Below are 24,201 nucleotides of genomic sequence, written 5' to 3'. Positions count from 1 at the left end.
GTCATACTGGCTAATGTTCTTTAGCACACTGGTTTGAAAGCAAAGGTACATATCCTGAGGAGTCCTCTAAAAACAAATATCCCGGGAATTCCCTTGCTGTCCAGCGGTTAGGACTCTGTGCTCTCACTACTGAGGGCCTGGGCTCAATGCCTTGTCGGGGAACTAAGATTCCACAAGCCAAACAGCCAAAATAAAATAAAATAAAAAACATATATCCAGACCCAACTCTAAACAAGATTCAAAGATGGGACTCAAGCATTTTTATTTTGAAAAAACTCCCTGAGGATTTTGATGTACACTCTGATTAACAAACAGCACTAGAAGAAAAAAACCAAATTAACAAATTCTTTAGTGACTGCCCCAAGGAAAGTGATATTTCCTCTGAAAATTCTGAATTTCTCTTTCAATTTCCTCTTTCACGTTTGAAGTCTCTCCATCCACCCTCACCACCCTCCACCACTACCGGTACCCAGATTATTCAGCTTCAGCCCATTCACACTGCTCTCATGGAAGGTCTCCTAAAGTCATTCACACTACGATGTAGATAACTGATAAGGCTTAATACGTCATCCATGGACAGAAGCAGGTTCTCTGGGCCTTGGCACTGTTGCCATGCTGGGCTGGATAACTCTGCTGTAGGGGCCATCCTGGGTCTTGCAGGAAGTTTCGCGGTGTCACTCACGTAATCTACTCGCAAGACGACAGTACCACCCTCCCAGGTTATAACAGTCAAAAGTGTCTCCCCACATTGCCAAATGTCCCCTGGAGGGCAAACCTGCCCTGCCTTGAGAATCACTGAACTAGAAAACAACCCCAAATGTGTATCAGGAGGAGCTAGGGTGCTTTGTGCACAAAGATAGACCCTGTAGAAATTGAGAAATGGAGAAGATCATTATGGCTAAGAAATCTGGAGAACTTTATGTAAGAGGCAGAACCTACAGGGCCTGGATTAAGACACAGAGAGTATTATTGTTTCCACGCACCCATCAGACCTCTATTTGTAGAGTGATTTGAGTTTTAACGATGATCAAAGGACGAGAAGGACTCTAACTATGGCATTTTAGGCCTGAGCTAATTCATGGCTGGAGTATTTGAAGAACTGGAGAGACTTTCCCTGTACTCACCCAATCCTGGCACTCTCCCAGAGGTAAAAATGGGCCTCAGGAATACTACTCAGCCATGGTAAGAATGAAACAATGCAGTGACATGGATGGGCCTAGAAATTCTCATGCTAAGCAAAGTCAGTCAGAAAGAGAAAGACAAATACCATAGGATATCACTTACATGTGGACTCTAAAACAGGACACAAACGAACTCAGCTACGAAACAGACTCAGGAGAATAGACTTGCAGTTGCCAAAGGGTAGGAGGAGCAGGTGGAGGAGGGAAGGACTGGGAGTTTGAGATTTGCAGACGCAAATTAGTATATACAGAATGGATAACCGACAAGGTCCTACTGCGTAGCACAGGTAACTATATTCAATATCTTGTGATAAAATGTAATGGAAAATAATGTGATAAGGAATGTATATATATGTATAAATGAGTCACTTTGCAGACATTAGTACAACACTGTAAATCAACTCTACTTCAGTAAAAATGTTAAATAATAGCCCCGAGGAAGCAAACTCCCTTCAGAGAGAGTCTGGGAAGCTGGAGACAGTCCAGGTAAATTCCAGAAGTCAGGTCACTAAAGAGCTGCTCACTTCTGAGGGCCATCACAACCCTCCAGGGCCCTGCAACACTGGGCTGGAGCCAGCCCTGGGCCCCCAGGAGGCCTTTCCAGTAGACGCAGTCACCATTCAGAAGGAGTGTTGCTGTTGGCTGTGAAACAATAAAAAAGAATTACACAAAGGGTGTGGTGCCAGCAGGCCAAAGAGGCCTCAGTGAGGAGACATTTCTGAAGTCCGAAGGTGTGCGTGGGGGCTGTGTAAAGGCCCCGGTTAATTTTTAACCTCCGCAAGGATGAGTACTGAATCAGAGGACAGCATTTCTAGCATTTCTATGGTGTCAGGCAATATTCCTATTGAGGCCAGGGTGTCACCAGACAGGTACCAGGTGAGTAATGCCCTGGGCAGTGGCCCACTGTACCCTAAGTCACCTTCCCCCCACGGCCCAGTTTAAATTACACCGGGATCCAGGGTTTCACACTTGTCCTGGCTGACGTGTTCCTTCCAGCTACCTTTCCATTGTTCCACCTTCCTCTTTGTTGCCGCATTCAGGAGACTACTATTTCACATTGTTAACTCATTGCCATGGTTTCCATTCAATGAGCGGTGATGTCACAGCGATGAGAACTAGAGCTCTCTCTCTCCTCTGATTACAGCCTGCTACAGTTCCCTTGTCACATGCCCTACAATTCGGTTAATGCTCACAGCAATCAGTTCTCTTTTACATGGGTTCTGTCTTTCACTGGCCGTGTGATTTCCAGCTGATCGCAGGGCAGGGGCTGAGCGGAGATGAAAACTGGGACGGGCAGGATCCATGGGTGGCATCCAGGTGCAGGCTCTGTGCCTGATCACAGAGCAGCCTCAGGCACGGGCAGTAGAAATGACGGAATGGAAGATTACAAAGTCTGCAGCTCTTAAAAGTTCTATTTTGACATCAATAGCAACTTTTCAAATCAAGGTGAGTAAAAAGATACCCACTCCAGTATTCGTGCCTGGAGCATCCCACGGACAGAGGAGCCTGGCAGGCTGCAGTCCATAGGTCGCAAAGAGTTGGACACGACTGAAGCGACTGAGCACAAAAAGGTGTAAAAACTATCCGTCATCCCACCACATAGAGCTAATCATTATCAACATTTTCACTCTCACTCTAGACTTTATTCACACATATGGGTAGCAGAGAAAAGAGCCCATGAATGGAGACTGGGGATGTGGTAATCTCCTCACCTTAAACCTGATATAAGGGACTTCCAGGGTGGTCCAGTGGCTAAGACTCCGAGGTCCCAATGCAGGGGACCTGGGTTTGATCCCTGGTCAGGGAACTAGGTCCCACATGCCATTACTAAGCCCCGTCAAATAAATAAACAAATAAAATATTTTAAAAACAAACAAAAAAACTGATAAAGATGCGTGTTTTTTCTTGCCCATATGCATAGGGATCCCAGGGTTCTGGATAAAGGAAGAGGGAAGGGATTACACATGTCGACTAGAGGGAAAGAGATGAGGTTCTCCTGGGTTCTACGGAGTGGTTTGGAGGCACTGTAAATAAAAAGGGTTAGATATAATCAGATCTTAAAGGAGCTAATTCTCAGGACAGCCTGGGACTCAGACCAAAAGCAGCCTTGGTGGCCTTATTGGCAAAGAAACACACAGAAAGGACGCCCTTTCTCCCTGAATCCACTGCAGACTACTGAGCAGCCTTGAGGTTCACACCTTCTGTAAACAACCGTGTGCTTAGGCATATCTGACTCTTTTGAGACCCATGCACCCATCAGACTCCTCTGTCCATAGGATTTCCTAGGCAAGAATACTGGTTGCCATTTTCTGCTCCAGGGGATCTTCCCAACTCAGAGATCAAACCTGTGTCTCCTATATTGTAGGCAGATTCTTTACCACTAGTGCCACATGGGAAGCCACAGGCCTTCTGTGCCACAGGAAGGAATTGCCTTTGGGATGTCTCCCCTGGGATGTCTCGCAGGTGCCTCTAACTCAACAAGTCCCAGTGTGAACTCTTACCTATTCCCTTTCTCTTGCTGTGTTCCCAGCCTGTGATTGTCAGCACCATCATCTGCCAGTTGTTCAAGTCACACCCTTAGGAATGATGTTAGCCTTTGGCCTCTCCCTCGCCCTCCGTAATCCATCAACCACCAAGGCCTACCGAATCTACATGCCAATTGTCTCTTGAATCCATTCTGCTGCCTCTGTTCTAGTCCAGGACGACGTCGTCTGGTTACCTGTGTGGCTCCGTAGTCTCCTAGAAGCTATGCAGGCTTTGATCTCAGTCCCCCTCCGCCCTTCCTCCCCGGGGCTGTCAGAGTGAACCTTCTAAAGCAAAGATAGAACCCTGTCTCTCTGCTGCTCACACAATGCCAGCAATACTTCATCCTCGATGGAGCCTGCCATCCCAGGGTCTACACAGCCAGGCCTGATTGTCAGTCTTGTAACTGTGCCTCAACCTACCTCCGCCTCCTCTTCACTCTTCATGCTTTTGTAACGTCAAACCATGCGAAATTCCGCAAATACATTGTATATTCTTTTTCCCCTCCTTCTCTCTCATCTGCACATTGCTCAGCTTATCTTCCTAAAAGCGACTCTCTTTACAATTCTCATTTCTAGGGTTTCTCACCTTTTAAAGGATCTCTGGCCCCTCTAGGGAGATTTAAGTATCTCTTCTCCTATGTTCTTATTGTAGTTTGTTCATAAATTCATTTCAGTTCCTTCACATTCTTCTGTCATGGAGGGTTAGCAAATCCATGTCTCCATTAATTTGTAAGCTCCCTTGGGAAGAGGGACATGACTTTTGATCTTGAGGTCCTAGCATTTAGCAACATGATTAGTGCCCATGAGGTGCTCAATAAATATTCAAGACACAGATGAATGAATGGATGGATAAACAAATGATGAATAACCCCCAACTTTAAAACTAAACAATAAGCCCAAACCTTTGCCCCGTCTTTGAACTGTTCTCTGGGTGTAGATTATTGTACATCAGCATAAAGCAGGTTCTACCCACTCCTGTTTCCACAACAGGAGGTTCAGACATGGAAATTGGAGGCACAGGCTTTGGAGTGAGATCACCTTGAGTTCAAATTGGGCTTCTCTCATTTATTAGCCGAGTGACAGTCTAGCTACGTGAGCTTCTCTTTTCTACTAACTTCACAGCTTTATAATCTTACTCCTCTCCCTTCCCACTGTGCAGTCCAACTCCTTATTTGGTTGATGCTCCCAAAACATGCCAGACTTTCTCTCTCTTTCTGTTAAATGGGGGTATTACAGCATCCTTTATAGGATTGCTGTGAGGATGAAATGATATATTTTATATAAAGAGTTCAACATAATACCTGACAGGTAGGAATTGCTCAATAAGTGATGGTTGTTATTTCTATTATTTTTTCAGTCTTATTTCATCACTGTGTTATCCAGCCACTGAAATAATTGCCCTTAACCTTTTTAGTGTCAAAGACTCTCTTAGTCTTTGATGTCAAAGTCTTTGCACATGAACACAAATTTTACATATAATTTCAAGAGTGTCAAGAAACTCCACAAACAGTTCCTTGGAATCCACACTGGGACTCCTTCACTAGAAGGTGGAAAAGTAAACCGGATGAATTATTCTAACTGTATTCTGCTTTAAAAAAATCTGAAACATAGCTGTAAACTGTCAATAACTGAGTGAAAGACAAGAGATGCATCTGAATTTCTTAATACTTCTGGCAAAATGCCATCAGACTAAGGTAATTATTTAAAGAAAAAACTTGATAGCTTTCAAAAATGCAGCTCGGGGACTTCTCCTAACTTTCTAGTGGACCCTATCTGCCTCTCTGGACACTGGTTAGTGGTTCTCCTAACAGTTTTCAAGATGGATAAATCAATGAGAATTCATTAGCTATGTGTGTGTGCTAAGTTGCTTCACTTGTGTCCAACTCTATGTGACACTATGGACTGTAACCCACCAGGCTCCTCTGTCCTTGGGATTCTCCAGGCAAGAATACTGAAGTGAATTGCCATGCCTTCCTCCAGGGATCAAACCTGCATCTCTTATGTCTCCTGTGTTGGCAGGCAGTTTCTTTACTATTAGCACCACTTGGGAAGCCCCTCATTAGCCATGAAAATGAAAGTATTAGCCATTCAGTCATGTCTGACTCTTTGCAACCCCATGGACTGTAGCCCCCCAGGCTCCTCTGTCCACAGAGTTGGCACTATCAAATAATGCAATAAAGGAAAGTTTTAAAACTAATTAAAATTCAGAAACACTAGGCATTGTTCTGGGTTTCACTGTGTCAGCTGGAAATCATCCACTGTCAGTGTCTGGAAATGACGCAGACAACATGGCAATCAAAACCTAATCAGTGCTTGTCTTTCTAATAGAACTTATCAGGCACCAACTTGCTTTGTGTCAATAGGGGAATAGAGTTTTTCTTTTTAAATACATTATAACCTTTTACAATAAGTGAAATGTACTAGGAGCCCTCTTGATTTAAAGGACTATGATGATCAAATGTATAAAAAGTTAAGAATCCTTCTCTTTATTAGCAATTACCCAGTAATTTTAATATGTTATATGTTTGGATTTTATCATTTAGGATATTTTAATAACAAAATACAGCCATACAGCATTGAGGTCATCTGCAAAGCACCTAATTTTTCTTTCTACTTTGGGAAAACACCACATTTGAACTAACCCTCATTTGGGCTGCAATTAGTATTTTAGTGAAGCTTGAAATTGCTCAACTAGAATTGGGAGCTATGCCAGTCCACATACAGAATTTTCTAGGTAACTATCAGAGCTCCAAAGAGAATGTCAGGGTTGCGAGGAATAAACATCTGCTGTGTGACCTGAAAGTAACAAGGTAAAGGTTCAACCCTCTTGTCATTCTTGGGCACTTTGGTGGAGACCACTTATTCCTCTCCAGTGTCCATTCTCTTCTCTTTATTTAATAGGAAACTTCCTCTCAAGTTCTGACAGGCACATGGCTGACCAACAGAAAACTACATTTCTCAGCCTCCTCATAGCTATGGCCATGGGCCCCAGTTCCCACCCATGAGATGTGAGTAGGAGGGACCAGTGCAACTCCTCTGATGTATCACATCCTTAAGATAAATTTGATTCCATCCTTATCTCCTCTTTTTCATTCCCAGAAATTAGATTGAGGATGAAGTATGAACCAGTTGTGACCATCAGACTAGAACAGCATCTTGCAGGAAGATTGAGCAACAGGAGAAAAGAAGCCTGGGTCCTTGGTCCTTGGTCCTTGGAGAGGCACAGCCACTTCTCAACCTTGGACTGACTGCGGACATCTGGTCTATAATGAGAGAGAGAGAGAAAGAGAGCACTCAGTTTCTAGCCTTTAAGACTGTATATGCACCTCTTTGTTGTAGCAGCCTAGCTTGTACCCTAATTGACCTACACACCCCTTTAGAATGATACACAGCTTGCTAGGTATGTGCTAAGCTCGTTGCCAATGATCTCTGTACACTTTTATGCAAACCCCGTCTGTTGAATATGGACTCTCTTCTAGCCAATAGCATCTGACAAATATGATGGATGTCCATGATTATGTTTCAAAAGTTAATTACTTCTCTAACAGATTTTTGCTGGTTTTGATGATGCAAGCTGCCAGGTTGAAGAGGCCCATGGGGCAGGGAACTGAAGGAAGAGCCAGCCAGAAACTGAGAACCTAGGTCCAACAGTCCACAGTGGCCTCAATTCTGCCAACAACCCTAGGGGATGGGAAATAGATTCTTAAGACCCGAAGACAGCTACTCCCAGTTGACACCTTGATTGTTGTCTGTGAAAGGGTCTGTAGTATTAGAACTAGTTAAGCCATGTTCAGATTTCTGACCCACAGGGACTCTGAGACAATAAGTGTGTATTGTTTCAAGCTTTGTGTTAATTTGTTATGCAGTAATAGTAAACTATGCCACACAGACATAATTTTACTTCCACACAATGATACGTCACAGACATCGTGTATTGACATCAGAATATTAATTCTAAAATATCAGAGGAAGTGAGCTAGACTCTCATAGGGCAAAGGGTGCAGTCCCTGAGTTCTCAGGTGTGACCTTCCACTTTGGGGTCCATAGACTTGATTTATTCATAAGCCCAGAGTCGTTCAGGCTCAGGGGAGCTTCACTGGCTAAACAAACTCTCAAAAGACTTCTATCTAAATCAGAATGCTAATTTGTTAATTTACCTCGAGGAAGAAAACTTTCAAGTGGATCAGATAAATTATATCTTTATAAATTGGAGCTTTTTGAGGCTCAATTACATTGAAAAAAGTAGGGAAAACCGCTAGACCATTCAGGTATGACCTAAATAAAATCCCTTATGATTATACAGTGGAAGTGACAAATAGATTCAAGGGATTAGATCTGATAGATAGAGTGCCTGAAGAAGAACTATGGACAGAGGTTCGTAACATTGTACAGGAGGCAGTGATCAAGACCATCCACAAGAAAAAAAAAATGCAAAAAGGCAAAATGGTTGCCTGGGAGGCCTTACAAATAGCTGAGAAAAGAAGAGAAGCTAAAGGCAAAGGAGAAAAAGAAATATATACCCATTTGAATGCAGAGTTCCAAAGAATAGCAAGGAGAGATAAGAAAGCCTTCCTCAGAGATCAATGCAAAGAAATAGAGGAAAACAATAGAATGGGAAAGGCTGGATATCTCTTAAAGAAAATTAGAGATACCAAGGGAACATTTCATGGGAAAAGGGGCACAATTAAGGACATAAATGGTATGGACCTAATAGAAGCAGAAGATATTAAGAAGAGGTGGCAAGAATATACAGAAGAACTATACAAAAAAGATCTTCATGACCCAGATAACCACGATGGTGTGATCACACATCTAGAGCCAGATATCCTGGAATGTGAAGTCAAGTGGGCCTTAGGAAGCATCACTTGAACAAAGCTAGTGGAGGTGATGGAATTCCAGTTGAGCTATTTCAAATCCTCAAAGACGATGCTGTTTAAGTGCTGCATTCAATATGCCCACAAATTTGGAAAACTTAGCAGTGGCCACGGGACTGGAATATGTCAGTTTTCATGCCAATCCATAAGAAAGGCAATGCCAAAGAATGTTCAAACTACTGCACAATTGCACTCATGTTACACGCTAGTAAAGTAATGCTCAAAATTCTCCAGGCTAGGCTTCAGCAGTAGGTGAATCATGAACTTCCGGATGTTCAAGCTGGATTTAGAAGAGGCAGAGGAACCAGAGATCATATTGCCAACATCCGCTGGATCACAGAAAACTCAAGAGATTTTCAGAAAAACATCTACTTCTGCTTCATTGACTATGCTAAAGACTTTGACTGTTGATCACAACAAACTGGAAAATTCTTCAAGAGATGGGAATACCGGACCACCTTACCTGCCTCCTGAGAAATCTGTATGAAGGTCAAGAAGAAACATAACTGGACATAAAACAACAGACTGATTCCAAATCAGGAAAAGAGTACGTTAAGGCTGTATATGGTCATCCTGCTTATTTAACTTATATGCAGAGTACACCATGTGAAATACTGGGCTGGAAGAAGCACATGCTGGAATCAAGATTATCAGTAACCTCAGAAATATCAGTAACCTCAGATATGCAGATGACACCACCCTTATGACGGAAAGCGAAGAACTAAAGAGCCTCTTGATGAAAGTGAAAGAAGAGAGTGAAAAAGTTGGCTTAAAATTCAACATTCAAAAAACTAAGATCATGGCATCTGGTTCCATCACTTCAGGGCAAAAAATGGGGAAACAATGGAAACAGTGAAAGACTTTATTCTCTTTGGCTCCAAAATCACTGCAGATGGTGGCTGCAGTCATGAAATTAAAAGAGGCTTGCTCCTCAGAAGAAAAGCTATGACCAACCTAGACAGCATATTAAAAAGCAGACATTACTTTGCCTACAAGATCCGTATAGTCAAAGCTACTGGATTTTCCAGTAGTCATGTATGGATGTGAGAGTCAGACCATAAAGAAGGCTGAGCACTGAAGAACTGACGCTTTTGAACTGTGGTGTTGGAGAAGACTCTTGAGAGTCCCCTGGACAGCAAGGAGATCAAACCAGTGATTCCTAAAGGAAATTGGTCCTGAATATTCCACCTGGGCTCTCCCTCTCGGATGCGCACTTACTGACTTCCCTGCCAGTGCTCCCATGATGTCTTTGGCCTGGGGCTCTTCCCCTCCATTGCCACTATTGCCATTGTGCAACACAACAAAGGTGACCCAACCACCGCCCAAGTGTTACATATTGCTTTGACCTTCTTTTCTTAAATGGAAATCAATCCTGGATATTCATTGGAAGGACTGATGCGGAAGCTGAAGCTCCAATACTTTGGCCACCTGATGCTGGGAAAGATTGTAAAGCAGGAGGAGAAGGGGATGACAGAGGATGAGATGGCTGGATGGCATCACTGATTCAATGGACATGAATTTGAGTGAACTTCAGGAGATAGTGAAGGACAGGGAAGCCTAGTGTACTGCGGTCCATGGGGTCGCAGAGTCAGACACGACTGAGCAACTGAACTACAACTACTTCTGCATATCCACTGGAAACTGACATAATCCTCCATGGCTCCATTTCCCATTTTTATACATACACATCCCCCTCTTTGTCCTGTTTCTTCATTTTAAGCCCCGTTCTCCAATCTTGAAACCTCATGAAGTTTCTGGTTCACTGACCATTTTTTCATTTTCTTTGAGCTTCATTCCTTCTCTATTCATTCTAGACTTTATGCTTCATTGCTTCAACTGCTTCCAGGAGGGCCCTTGGCCTTTCTGCTCCTGTATGTTTTGCTTTCTGGAACTTATTATGATCCAAATTATCCAATGATCTCATTGAAAATCAAGCAGTTGAACCCTGCTGCATAAATTCACACCATCAAGGAGAATGGTGCCACTCTAGACATGGTCTCCAAGCTCAGATGGACATTCCTCATTCTCCCACCCTATCTGATTATATGTCCTGCTTCCAAGCTATGCATGTACATTAGACACACACATTTGACACATACCTCTTATATGTCATGTGTTGCATTAAGAATGGAATTTTGAATACAAATATGGTCCCCATCCTTCCTGAAACTTATATTGTACTTAAATCATTATACTGTACTTGCTGATTCCCTCATTAGGCTCACTTCATTTTATTTATATTTTGGTTTCACAGTGTATGAGATATAGGAAGTGTTATATATATTTTTGTTGTATAAATGAACAAATGAATGAAAAAGATAACTACTGCAGATAATTAAGCCTACCTAGAATATCCAAATTTTCCTATTCAACAGTCAAAGGGCTGTCTGTTCTCAGAGTGACTATAAGATGCATGAGAAGAAAAAAAGCATCATTTGATTTGACTTCTCTACCTCAAATATTTATTGCCATTCTCCATTTAGATATCAAGTTTTAAAAAATTTGTCAAGTTGTTTAGGACAAATGCCGTCCAAGACAGTACATTTCCCCTCATACAGTGGTGTGGGTGTCCCTGTCCTTGTCAGTTAAACTTGTGTCTTTTAGTCTCTGTCTCCCTGTCTTTCTTTTTTTTTTTTTTTTTTAATTCATTTTTTTGGTTGCAACAGATCTTGGTTGTTGCATGCAGGATCTTTAATTGCAGCATGCAAACTCTTAGTTGCAGCATCTGGGATCTAGTTCTCTGACTAGAAATCGAACCCTGGCTCCTGCACTGAGAGTGCAGAGTCTTAGCCACTGGACCACCAGGGAAGCTCCTTCCCTGTCTTTCTGAGGGTCTTTCCTGGTTAGCTGACCTCTGTCTCATCTGGACATTAATTCCTGTGCTGGGGCGGGGAATGCCTGAGTATTTAGAAACCATCTAGATTACCATTGCATTGCCTGTTGGTCAGGGGAGATCTCCATTGACAAAGAAGTCAATAAGTCAGGGGGAAGGCATGGCAATGGAAAGGGGCTCAAGACAGAGAAAGTGACTGTGAGCAAGAAAAAACTCCTTCAAGGCTATAATTCAAAAAGATACACGCACAACTCTGTTCCGAGCAGCAGTCTTCACAATAGGCAAGACATGGAATTGTCCATCGACAGATAAATGGATAAAGAAGATGTGGTACATATATACAATGGGATATTACTCGATCATAAAAAAGAACGAAATAATGCCATTTGTAGCAACATGGATGGACCCAGACATCATCATACTAAGTGAAGTAAGTCAGAATGAGAAAGACAGATCCCATATGACACCACGTATAAGGGGAATCTAAAATCGGACACAAATGAATTTATCTACAAAAGAGAAACAGACATGGAGGACAGGCTTGTGGTTGACAAAGGGCAGGAGGGATGGATTGGAAGTTTGAACTTAGCAGATTAACAGATACAAACTATTGTATATAGAATGGATAAATAACAAGGTCCTACTACACAGCACAGGGAACTATATTCAATATTCTGTAATAAGCTATAATGGAAAAGAATATTTAAAAGAATAGGTGTATACACACACACGTGTGTATATATATAACTAAATCACTTTGCTGTACATGTAAAACTAACACAAAGTTGTAAATCAACTAAATTTCAATAAAATAAAATTTTAAAAACCAAGTGAAAAAGAACAAGTTCCTCTTCTTTGAACTACAAACTCATATCCAGAATGCTTTTATTTCAGAGTCTTTTTACCTAATTACTACATTGGTGTGGTAATTGAGCACATGGCCCCAGAAATCCTGGGTGAATAGAAATAATCAGGCAATAGGGGAAAGGGAGAAAGGGCAAAGAGAAACCATCTTCCCTGATGTGAAACATCACCTCCCCAGTAAGGCTTACCCAGCCACTCACATTTAATTCCATGCCTCATGTCTAGGTTCTAACAATGCCCTTTACATCTCTTCTTATCACAGGAATCTTTAGCACTGTTTTTTGCACATTTCATGAACGGTGGGCACTCTGGAGAGATATTTTCTAATGTAACCCCAAGATGCGGCTATTCCTGGTTATCCAGCTGGTCCTGTGTTTAATTGTTTTCACCTCCAAAGAGCATCATATTCAGTTTAAGGGAAAGAATTTCAAAATCAATTTGTAATATACCAGCCTTTTTGCTACTATTTTGAAGGTTGCTTAAGATATTCTCAGAAAAAATTCTTAACATGAAATTAATTTCTTTTGTATCAAGAAAATGCATGTATTTTGATAATACTGGTCAAACCATAGAAGGAAAGGTGGATGTAAACACAGCACTCTGCTTTTTGAACACCCTATCAAAGTATATTATTTTCACTTACCATCATACTTAATAGCTGTCAATCTTGTAATCACCATATGAAAGAATCCCGTGAATATAAAGGCTGTAAAGAATAGTTCAAGTAGCAAACCACAAAGAGAGAAAAAAAAACAAAAAACAAAAAACGAACTCAAAAGCTACAGTTAGTAAACGCAAGTTAATGTCTTATCTACAAATGCATTCTTCAGTTTCCAGAATTTACAGGAGAGCATTCAGAGATGAGAAATAATTATCTAAAAGGCAGGAACAAATTTAGAAGTCTTGGAAGTAAATATTGCTATAAAATGGGTACAAATTAAAGTATTAGCTGCTGCTGCTGCTGGTGCTAAGGCACTTCAGTCGTGTCTGACTCTGTGCAACCCCATAGATGGCAGCCCACCAGGCTCCGCCATCCCTGGGATTCTCCAGGCAAGAACACTGGAGTGGGTTGCCATTTCCTTCTCCAATGCATGAAAAGTGAAAAATGAGTCGCTCAGTCGTGTCCAACTCTATGCGACCCCATAGACAGCAGCCTACCAGGCTCCTCTGTCCGTGGGATTTTCCAGGCAAGAGTACTGGAGTGGGTTGCCATTGCCTTCTCCGAAGTATTAGCTATTGGATACATTTTCTTATATATAGGTCAATTTCACTGACTGGTTAATTGTTAATTTCTAACTTATAATATATTTATACTTCTTAAAACAAAAATAATACAGTCGTCATTGTGTCTGATCTGAAATTACACACTAGATTTCAATTCATTCCATGAGCAAACATAAAATTTGAAAGGTAAAAAAAAATTCATATCCCAAAGTAAAAAAAAAAAAAGATAATACATGTATTTTTGTTAAACTCTCCAGCATCTTTTGAACTCTACCTAGCCTGCCCCACTCAGAGCCCACGTCAGAGTCAAAATGAGCCCTTTTTCTGACACACTTCAAGCTGCGCAAGCTTCCTTTGCTTGCTCACCTTGGTACTTGCTGTTACCTCTGCTCAACAGCCCCTCCTACTCCCCTCCCCACCTCTTTTCTATTTGTTGTGGATAAATGGTCAGGGGGTGTCAACAGCTGGTCTATTTCACGCTGTACTTCCCCTGTCACCTACCACATTATATTCAAGTCGTTTGTTTAATTACTCATCTCTGTCACTAGACTATAGACTTCTCGACCACATCCACCTTGGTTCTTTTCATAGCCCCAGCTCCATATCTGACTCAGGATAAGTGTACAACTAATGCTTAGTGAATGAATGAACTTAAGCCACTCCCTCTCCAAGTGACTTATCCTTCTGAGCCAACAACTTTACCCAGGTTTTGCCCAGACCCTCCTGTCTAACCTGGATTTCAGGATGCCACTTCCCACTGGACATCATACTGTAAATTTTCCCAGACCACTGAGACAGCAAAAGCCCTTTCAAATTCAAATGTATTGATAGGTCAAGAGATGTAATGCAGACTTGTAATGGGGTTTATATTCATATCATAATGACTGATAGAACAATTGCTATAATAAATGAGTAAAACAGGATCTGTGTTTATTTTAACTTTACATGACAATGAAAAACATTTCTGCATAGTCCTACATGGATTTCTAAGGAGGGTGTTTTGTTTGCCATGTAGGGTACTGGTAGGCAGGTCTGGAAGAGCTAGAGGGGTATACCAGAGGAGGAAGGAGGAAAAAAAGCAGATGGAGAAACAGAGACAAGAAGACCGTCCTGGGGAGAGATGTCCCAGGGGACATCTCATAATGAAGTTATCCATGACGCAAAGGAAACATCTCCTTGGTCTCCACCGTGAAATCTTCAGTAAAGTCAACCTTGCACATTCATGCTCTGTTGAGTGGGTTTCCAACTGTGGCAATTGGGAGTGTTGTCCATAATGGCACAGGACAAACACAGAGGATGCTGTGAAGACAGGCCGCTTTCTGTGTGCCCACTGGAAGGCCACCCCAGCATAGTGACACAGCTAAAAGGAACACATTCATAAACCTGGCTTCAAAAGTCTTAAAGACTAATCATGATTACTGTTGAAGGTTACCTTGAGGGGATAGCAAAAGAGAGGATTATACCGCAAAGCAAAAAGAAAAACTAGAATGTTTTTGTCCATCCTTCTCAACACAAAAACCACTATTTACGAATGCTGCCTCTTGCTCTCTTCTCTGCCTTTAAAAGTTCTGATGACCTCTCTCTGTCTCTAAATTTCTGTGTCATTCTTTTTTTGTATGATCTTTTTCTAGGAATACACTGACCTTCTCATGGTTTCTACCACCTTTTTAGCCCAACAATACAACAAAGGTACAAGGAATTAAACATTAAGCGTAGGATTTTCTTCAGAAGGTTTGACAAGGGAAAGAGGATGTCAGATTACATATTTTGTTACTTACATAAAAATTGTCACAAAAATTTTTTTTAATGGAATACATTAAGAACAATGTATTGGACAATGAACAATGGAAACATTTAAGAACGTATTTTATATGTCAATATAAAATGTGACATTAAAACTACACACTTTTCAATGAAAATAGTGTTTGGTTTTTATTGTTGTTTTTTCATAAGTTGCCTTAATTGTAAGAATATTGTTGACTTAAATGCAAATGTGAAGTGCAGCATTAAATCTATATTTTCTTTTTACTGCAAAATTTCCATGTTGTGTACATGTGTTACGGAGAAAGGAATCACATGTTATGCAAAATCTTGGTATTCTTGACTCAGATTATTCCAGAAAAATTCATTGTTTTATTTCAGACAGCTTGGCTCTAGGCATTTTTAGAAAGAAAAGGTGTAGCCTTCATTTTGATGTGCTCTTATTTTTGATTATTTGATTGTGGCACAGTCTGAGAAGCTCAAGATTCTCCTTTTTGTTTGAAAACATCCTTCTCTTCAGTACGGATCTGTGGAGAATGAGTTTGTGTAATATAAATATTTAATATATCAGAAACATTAAATATTAATTAATGTTGAAAGTGTAAAACAAGATACATAGCATACATCATCATTGAATAAACAGCATGGATCAACCTGGAATCAATGGAGCTTCAGCTTTGCATCAACATAGAGGGTGTACATTTTACATTCTTGTATCAAGTATTAATCTTTCAAGGAAAATTTTCTTGAGTATGGCAGATAATACATGGTGTCATTATATAAAAGTATATTTTGCATTTCCCTAAGAACATCTAGATGAAAAATAATCATTAGTATTGGTTCGGTTTATTTTGTTTCCAGAGTATAGTTAATGTCTTGAGACATAATAGGGTTTCAGGGAACTTAGTTTGGGGAATGTGTCAATGGCAGGTCAACTCTAAGAGGGACGCCAATGACCCCTGCTTCCTGGGATTCATACTCTTGTGTAATCCCCTCCCCTTAAGTGTGGTGGGACTTGTGATTCACTTTTTTTTTTTTTTAATTTTGGCTGTGTTGAGTCCTTGGTGCGGTGTATGGGCTTCTCTAGTCATGGCTTGCAGGCTTATTTACCTAGCGGCATGTCGGATCTTAGTTGCCCAAGCAGGAATCAATCCCATGCTCCCGGCACTGCAAGGTGAATTCCTAACTGTTGGGCCACCCGGGAAGTCTTGTGGCTTACTTCTAACCAGAAGAGAATAACAAAGGTGATGGGATGCTACTTCTATGATTAGGTTACATGTGACCATGACTTCTGTCTTTCTAGCAGAATCTCTCTCTTGCTGGCTTTAATGAAGAAAGCTGACATATTAAAGAAGCCCAAATGACAAGGGATGAGGACAGTGGCCTTGGCCTGAGCTAATAAGGAACTAAATCCTACCAACAACCACGTGGGCTTAGAAGCACATCCTTCCCCAGTAAAGCCTTCATATAAACTTCAGTTCTAGTAGGCATCTCAATCAATCTCAGAGTGAGGGATTCAGAATCAGAGGACCCAGGAAAGCTGTGCCTGAATTGTCAGCCCTTGAGAATTCAACCCTGAGATAATAGATGTGTGTTGTCTTAAGCCACTAAGGTTGTGGTTATTTGTTACGCAGTTATACATAACAAATACACTGCCCTGACAGGAGATCTGAGTTCGAATTTAAATACTAATGCTGAGAATGTTTCACTTTTTATTAGAAATGTATGTCAGGAGTTTCCAAGCAAAATCTGAATTATAGGTAAGTTATTTTTCTTTTTCTTTTTTATTTTTGAGTAAATACTGATTTTTTTTGGATGACATAAACTGATACATTATGGATATATAATGATCTTGCTTTCAGTTCAGTTCAGTTCAGTCGCTCAGTTGTGTTCGACTCTTTGTGACCCCATGGACTGCAGCAAGCCAGGCTTCCCTGTTCATCACCAACTCCCGGAGCCTACTCAAATTCATGTCCATCGTGTCAATGATGCCATCCAACCATCTCATCCTCTGTCTACCCTTCTCCTTCTGCCTTCAATCTTTCCCAGCATCAGGGTCTTTTCAAATGAGTCGGTTCTTCACATCAGGTGGCCAAAGTATTGGAGTTTCAGCTTCAGCATCAATCCTTCCAATGAATATTCAGGAATGATTTCCTTTAGGATGGACTAGTTGGATCTCCTTGCAGTTCAAGGGACTCTCAAGAGTCTTCTCCAACACCACACTTCAAAACCATCAATTCTTTGGTGCTCATCTCTCTTTATAGTCCAACACTCATATCCATACATGACTACTGGAAAAACCATAGCTTTGACTAGACGGACCTTTGTTGGCAAAGTAATGTCTCTGCTTTTTAATACGCTGTCTAGGTCGGTCATAATTTTTCTTCCAAGAAGCAAGCATCTTTTAATTTCATGGCTGCGGTCACCATCTGCAGTGATTTTGGAGCCCAAGAAAATAAAGTCTGACACTGTTTCCACTGTTTCTCCATCTATTTGCCATGAAGTGATGGGACTGGATGCCATGATCTTAGTTTTCTGAATGTTGAATTTTAAGCCAACTTTTTCACTCTCCTCTTTCACTTTCATCAAGAGGCTCTTTAGTTTCTCACTTTCTGCTATAAGGGTGGTGTCGTCTACGTATCTGAGGTTATTGATATTTCTCCTGGCAATCTTGATTCCAGCTTGTGCTTCATCCAGCTTGGCATTTCGCATGATGTACCCTAAGTGGGTTAATAAAATACTAATCCTCAAAGATTGACCCCAGGAGAATGACCAGCTCTTCTCTGGACTTTTAAAAGCACTGTATGTTTTTTTTTCCTCCTGTCTTCTCTGGCCCTTTTCCAGGCAAGTCCCATTCAAACAACCTTACTGCAATCTCCAATTTCTACTTAGGCAGCTTCAGAGCTAGACAAAGGCAACAACAACTAGTATTTATCAAGAATATAAAGGAGCCAGGCACCGTATTATATGCACTACCATGATTTATTCATTTCATGCTCATAGCTATCCCATGAAACAAATACCACATCCATCTCCATTTTACAGATGTGAAGACTGAGATATATGAAATTAAATGGCTGCTAGTCCTCATTCCTGTCATGGTTGGCTCTGTCCTGGGTCACTTCTTACTCGAAACTGAGAATGTCTTCTTGATGATGAATGATAACTAACTTGGGGTGAATATCACAGTCTCCTGGGTTTTCAAAGTACACTGAATCAGAGACTATGCAGTGAAAAGGGTATTTTGAAAATTTTCCCTAGTTAATCTGAATAATCACCCTCAGAGTTTCTTGTCCCATAGATGTGGGACTAGAAGTCAGCTGCTGCCGCTGCTGCTAAGTTGCTTCAGTCGTGTCTGACTCTGTGTGACCCCAGAGATGGCAGCCCACCAGGCTCCCCCGTCCCTGGGATTCTCCAGGCAAGAACACTGGAGTGGGTAGTCCGAGGTTATCTCCATGCCTGGTGACCACGACCACATGGATTTCAACCATTTCATCAGCCATAGTTTGTAGAAAGAAAAGCAAAGGTGAGATGAATTAGAGGATTGGGATTGATATATATACATTAACATGTATAAAATGGATAACTAATGAGAACCTACTGGATAGCTCAGGGAACCTTCTCAGTGCTCTGTGGTGACCTAAATGGGAACGAAATCTAAAAAAGAGGGAATACACACACACACACACACACACACACACATATATATATATACACACATAGCTGATTCACTTTGCTGTACAACAGAAACCTAACACAACATTGTAAAGCAGCTATACTCCAAAAAAAATTATTATTTTTTAAAAAGTCAATTTAAAAAATGTAGAAAAGTTACCTCACAGACTTGTCAAATTGTACCAATGTATAAAAAGAGCCTGCTATTCTGTTGAGTGGTCACATCATTTTAACTACTTCCAACATAGACTAACGCCTCCATGGGGACTTCCACCCATTTGGGAGGAGCAGTGCTTCTGGGAGGTGTTGCCCACTCCCTCCCTTTCCTTTGTGAGGAATGATGGAGGCACACCCCTGGGGATTGGAGGATGGGGACTTTCCCGTTCTTTTCTTCCATCAGCTCGGTCTCTGACACAGTCTAAATTCCACTCATTCCTCCCGTCTTTCAAGTAATGTTGGACATATTATTGGGTATTGATGTTTCACTGCCATTTCGGGGAGCCCCTGCCTTGAAATTAGAGTCAATACTAATAAGTCCAAGTCCACAAAGTGTTCCGGACTCCTGTAAGTGTGTAGGGCTGAGGTGGAGATAACTTGAAAATATGAAAGAAAAAGCTACTGACGTCTTTTCTTGACTTGACCCCTGCCTGATCATCCCACCTTCTCTAACTGTATCAGAAGTTTAAGAATTACTGACCAAGGTGGGAAGACCATCCTTATGAAAGCAAGGGACAGATTTTCTTTCAAAGGACATGTACTCTTTGCATATAGTGCATCTTTATCTCAGAATGCATAGCAGGAGCTCACGGGCACGTTTGCCCTAGCCCTAATCCTTTAAGGTAGGGCTTCATCTAGCATCACGTAGTCTGTGCCCACCTAGCCCATCGCCAAGGCCACTGGTGTATTTATAATAGTGTTCTTGTTTGGTTATACTTGCCACAGGTTCTTCACTTTGAATCCTTTGCAGGACTTTCTATAGTGTCACGACATACATGGTTTCTCCCTAAACATTTTACTTTCTTGTTTTTCCGGAGAAGCATAAGAACGCTCCTACTGAATACCAAGAATGTTTATTAGAATTTTTAATTTTGAGAAGAAAGTTTCTCTCTCTCTCTGTCTTGATTTGGAATCTAGACCTGAAAAAGTGGACTGCTTCTCTGTCTAGTTTTTTATCACTGCATTGAAACACTTGGATGTGTACATAAAAACTCAGGTCATATTGATGATAAACATAAGTAATGTGCAAAGAAAATCTACTAACAGACGTATCAATATAAAACGATATCCTGTATTTCTACAGCTCACTTCCTTGATTCGCTAGGGTGTTGATAAATATTAGCAGATTTTCTCTATCTTCCAAGGTAATTGGAAAAACTTGCATTTGTGATGGAGGCTAGATAAAGTCTCTGCTGAGTCACAAACCTGCCATTTAAGAGTGACATTTTGAACAGCTTTCTCACAGGTATGATCTGGTTTCTAGTTCTTTTGATGGGAGAAGAAGAGATTGATGCCGCAGGGTAGGGATGCCATATTTTGGGAACACTTGGGGTCTTTTGATGCCCTGAAAGTTAATCCTTCTCACAAAACCTCCTCTGTTATTGGCTAATATCTGCAATACAGAGCACTTTCTTCTTGCTCCGTTATGATGTCACATGTGGTTATATAGGATCATAATATTGGTTTAAATGCAATTATTTCAAGACTATTTAATGGACATTTATTATTTAAGAGTGCCTTTAAGGTCACTTGCAATCAGGAAGGAGAAACTACCTTCTAGAATCTCTCTACTCTGCTAAGAAACATACGTTCATTATTGAAAATACCCACTAATGACTTGGGCTTATTTGTTAATTTAGGAGGTTTATTTCTTGATGAAATGGGGGTACAGCTATTTGGCTACCTTAATGGGGTAGCAAAGAGCCTTTTGAAGAGAAACATTCACTCTCATTACAGCACTGTTTCTAAAAAGCTAGAAGCTGCTATTTAGAGGCGTTCCCAGACGTTCTCCCCATATGAATTCATCTTTCAAGCCACCCTCCTCAAGGTTATTATCCCACTCAGGCAGAGACTGCTATTATAGAAAGTCAGAGAGCTTTCTCCTATTCACTAGTGACCTCTAAGATGTCTTCACCAATTATCATTTCGATTCTAGTCTCTCCTAAGTCGGTAAAATCTATAACAGTTGTTTGAGCATCTTCTGCCCGTGATCCTTCATCCCAGGATAGCAGCTGGCCTGTCTCTGAATTGACAGCAGTTCAGCCCTCCCAGCTGTTAGGAGGTCCCAGGGAGCATTTATAACATCAGCCTTCAGATGTCTGTGGAGCTGAGGGCAGCTCTGTGTTCTCTCCTGTGGCTTCTCTTGTGTAGAAGCAGGGCTTGGCGCAGGAGAGAGAAAGGAAGGTGGCATCAAATGACATTTTAGATTTTTGGAGCTGGAGGGGCTCTTGAAGTTTATTTAGGCGATCTTCCTCATTTGTTGTTGTTTAGTCACTAAGTCACGTCCAGCTCTTTTGCAACCCCACGGACTGTAGCCCACCAGACTCCTCTGTCTCTGGAATTCTTCAGCCAAGAATATTGGAGTGGGTTGCCATTTCCTTCTCCAGGGCATCTTCCCAGCCCAGGGGTCAAACCCAGGTCTCCCGCATTGCAGGCAGATTCTTTACTGTCTGAGCCATCCAGGAAGCTGCCCGATGATTAAAGGAAACCAAATATTGGCTTCCTCTGTTGGCAGGCAGATTCTTTACTATTGTACCACCTGGGAAGCCCATCTTCCTTATTGTCTTTATCTTAACATGGAAATATGACATGAAAATGTTTCTGCTACCAGCAGCAGTGGGACATCCAATCACAGATTTCACCAAAAATGTAGACCAGTAGAAGGAGGAGGGACCTCCTAGGATATTTACACCCCACCCCATGCCCCCCAGGAAAGAACAGGGAGAGAAATGATGTAAAGTCTGTGCAGCCCAGTCCTTGGCTTTGGATATGAGACAGTGTTCTGGCTTTCCACTGCTCCTAGCTTGGGAGAGGAAAACAGACCAGTCAGTCCCTCTTCTGACCACAGTAATAAATGTTATTATAGAAGCCTGCACTTTGCAGAGAACAAGGTGGAGGGCATTTTAATGTGATTGTGCAGCAGGCCTTCAAATGCTTCTTGCAGGAGGTAAGCCTGGAGCTCATTTTGAAGAATGTTAGAATCAGCTGCTCTGGGGGTAGAAAACCTGAATTCTGCATCCAGCAATCTCCCTCCTGTGACCTTGGACTAAAATCTCGTGATAGGAAATGCCAGAAAACCTTATGTAAGAGCATAGAGAAAAGCAAGGCCACGTTCCTTTCTTAACTGTTCTGTCTTTGGACCTCATAGGTAGGAGAGGAAGTCTTCATTATGGGGCTTGTCAACAGCACTGGGCCCTGGGAATCTGGTGACATTTTGTGTGTGTGTGTGTGTTTGAAGTGACAAGTGGAAACAATTGCTCTCTGAGGTCTTCCACCCAGAAAGCCATAAAGGTTTGCAAGTTGAGGGTTTCTCTGATTGCACTGGGCTCTTGCACAGGCTATTGCTGTTCACACTTTGGACACATGCGAGATTGCTTCTGCCAGTAGCTCTTTAACAGCAAGATCAGGGTCTTTTTTCCGACTCGAAGGCTCTATCTTGTTATCACATATTTACTAATTTATTATTTACATGTGCTGTCTTTTTTGTGCCATGTACTAGACTAGAAGCTACTATACCAAAATGACACGATCACAACCCCTAAGACACATGCGGTTCAATAGGTGAGACTAACAGAAAATCCATAGTTACAAGACACTGTAATAAATCCTGTGACAGTCTCCAGTATTGGCAGGTGGGTTCTTTACCACTAGCACCACCTGGAAAGCCCTCCCTTCCTGTGTATTCCCTTTATTAAAGAATGAGGCCATCATCAATTCTAGTGGCCCCTGAGCTTCTTAGTTAGAGAAGACTCTTGAGAGTTCCTTGGGCTGCAAGGAGATCCAACCAGTCAGTATTAAAGGAAAGGGATTCCCTGATGGCTCAGAAGGTAAAGAATCTGCCTGCAATGTAGGAGACCTGAGTTTGATCGCTGGGTTGGGAAGATCCCCTGGAGAAGAAAATGGCAACCCAGTCCAGTATTCTTGCCTGGAGAATTCCATGGATGGAGGAATCTGGCAAGCTACAGTCCATGGGGTCACAAAGAGGTCGGACAGGACTGAGCAACTTCACTTTCACTTTCTATGTGCTCGGTCGCTTCAGTCGTGTCTGACTCTTTGTGACCCATGGACTGTAGCCCACCAGGCTCCTCTGTCCATGGGATTCTCCAGGCAAGAATACTGGAGTGGGTTGTGATTACCTTCGCACTTTCCTATATCAAGTGTTATTTTATTTAGATGTCTTCCCTGACTTTTTGCCCCTTAGGGTTGGGAGTCATTCTGTACGTGCTCATGGACGTGATTCCTCTGTCTTCCCACCAGAATCTTGTAATGCTGTACCGTGATTGTCTGCTTCTCGAATTGTCCACCTCCCTGACTAGGAGGCACACTCTGGGCGAGTAGGGCCATGTGCACTTTGTTTGCCATTAATATCTTAGAGCATAGCAGAAGCTCTTGCACTCAGTAGGCATTCAGTGAATACTTGTAAACTGAATTAAGTCTTTTCAACAACTCAGATTCCTTCCTCTTTTTTTCCCTCCATGCGTCTGCCTCTACTGCTGCCTAGCCTCTCACTGTCTCCCATATAGACTATGGCAAAGCTTCCATCCCCTCAACACCCCATCATTCTCATCTTCCCCATCATCATATGCACCAATGACAGATACTTACACCTGTGCTCTTGCAATCGCTTCCTTGAAAGGAGTTTGCTCTTTGTTGCCTATTTGATTAAATTCAAAGTCCATTCATCATTTCAAGACTTCGATGTTCCAGGCTGACGTAAACATACAAACTAAAGTGCTTTTTGTTCCCAAATATAAACTCCTATCTTCAGACAAGCTGATTTTCTTACTTACCTTCCATGCTGCTGCTGCTGCTGCTGCTGCTAAGTCGCTTCAGTCATGTCCGACTCTGTGTGACCCCATAGACCACAGCCCACCAGGCTCCCCCGTCCCTGGGATTCTCCAGGCAAGAATACTGGAGTGGATTGATATCTCCTTCTCTAATGCATGAAAGTGAAAAGTGAAAGTGAAGTTGCTCAGTTATGTCTGACTCCCAGAGACCCCATGGACTACAGCCTACCAGGCTCCTCCGTCCATGGGATTTTCCAGGCA

Source organism: Bos grunniens, chromosome 16 (assembly GCF_055505025.1).
Source record: "Bos grunniens cultivar Pamir isolate PY7600 chromosome 16, Bosgru_T2T1.0, whole genome shotgun sequence".
NCBI lineage: Eukaryota > Metazoa > Chordata > Mammalia > Artiodactyla > Bovidae > Bos > Bos grunniens.
Note: the sequence above shows the minus strand (reverse complement) of the source record.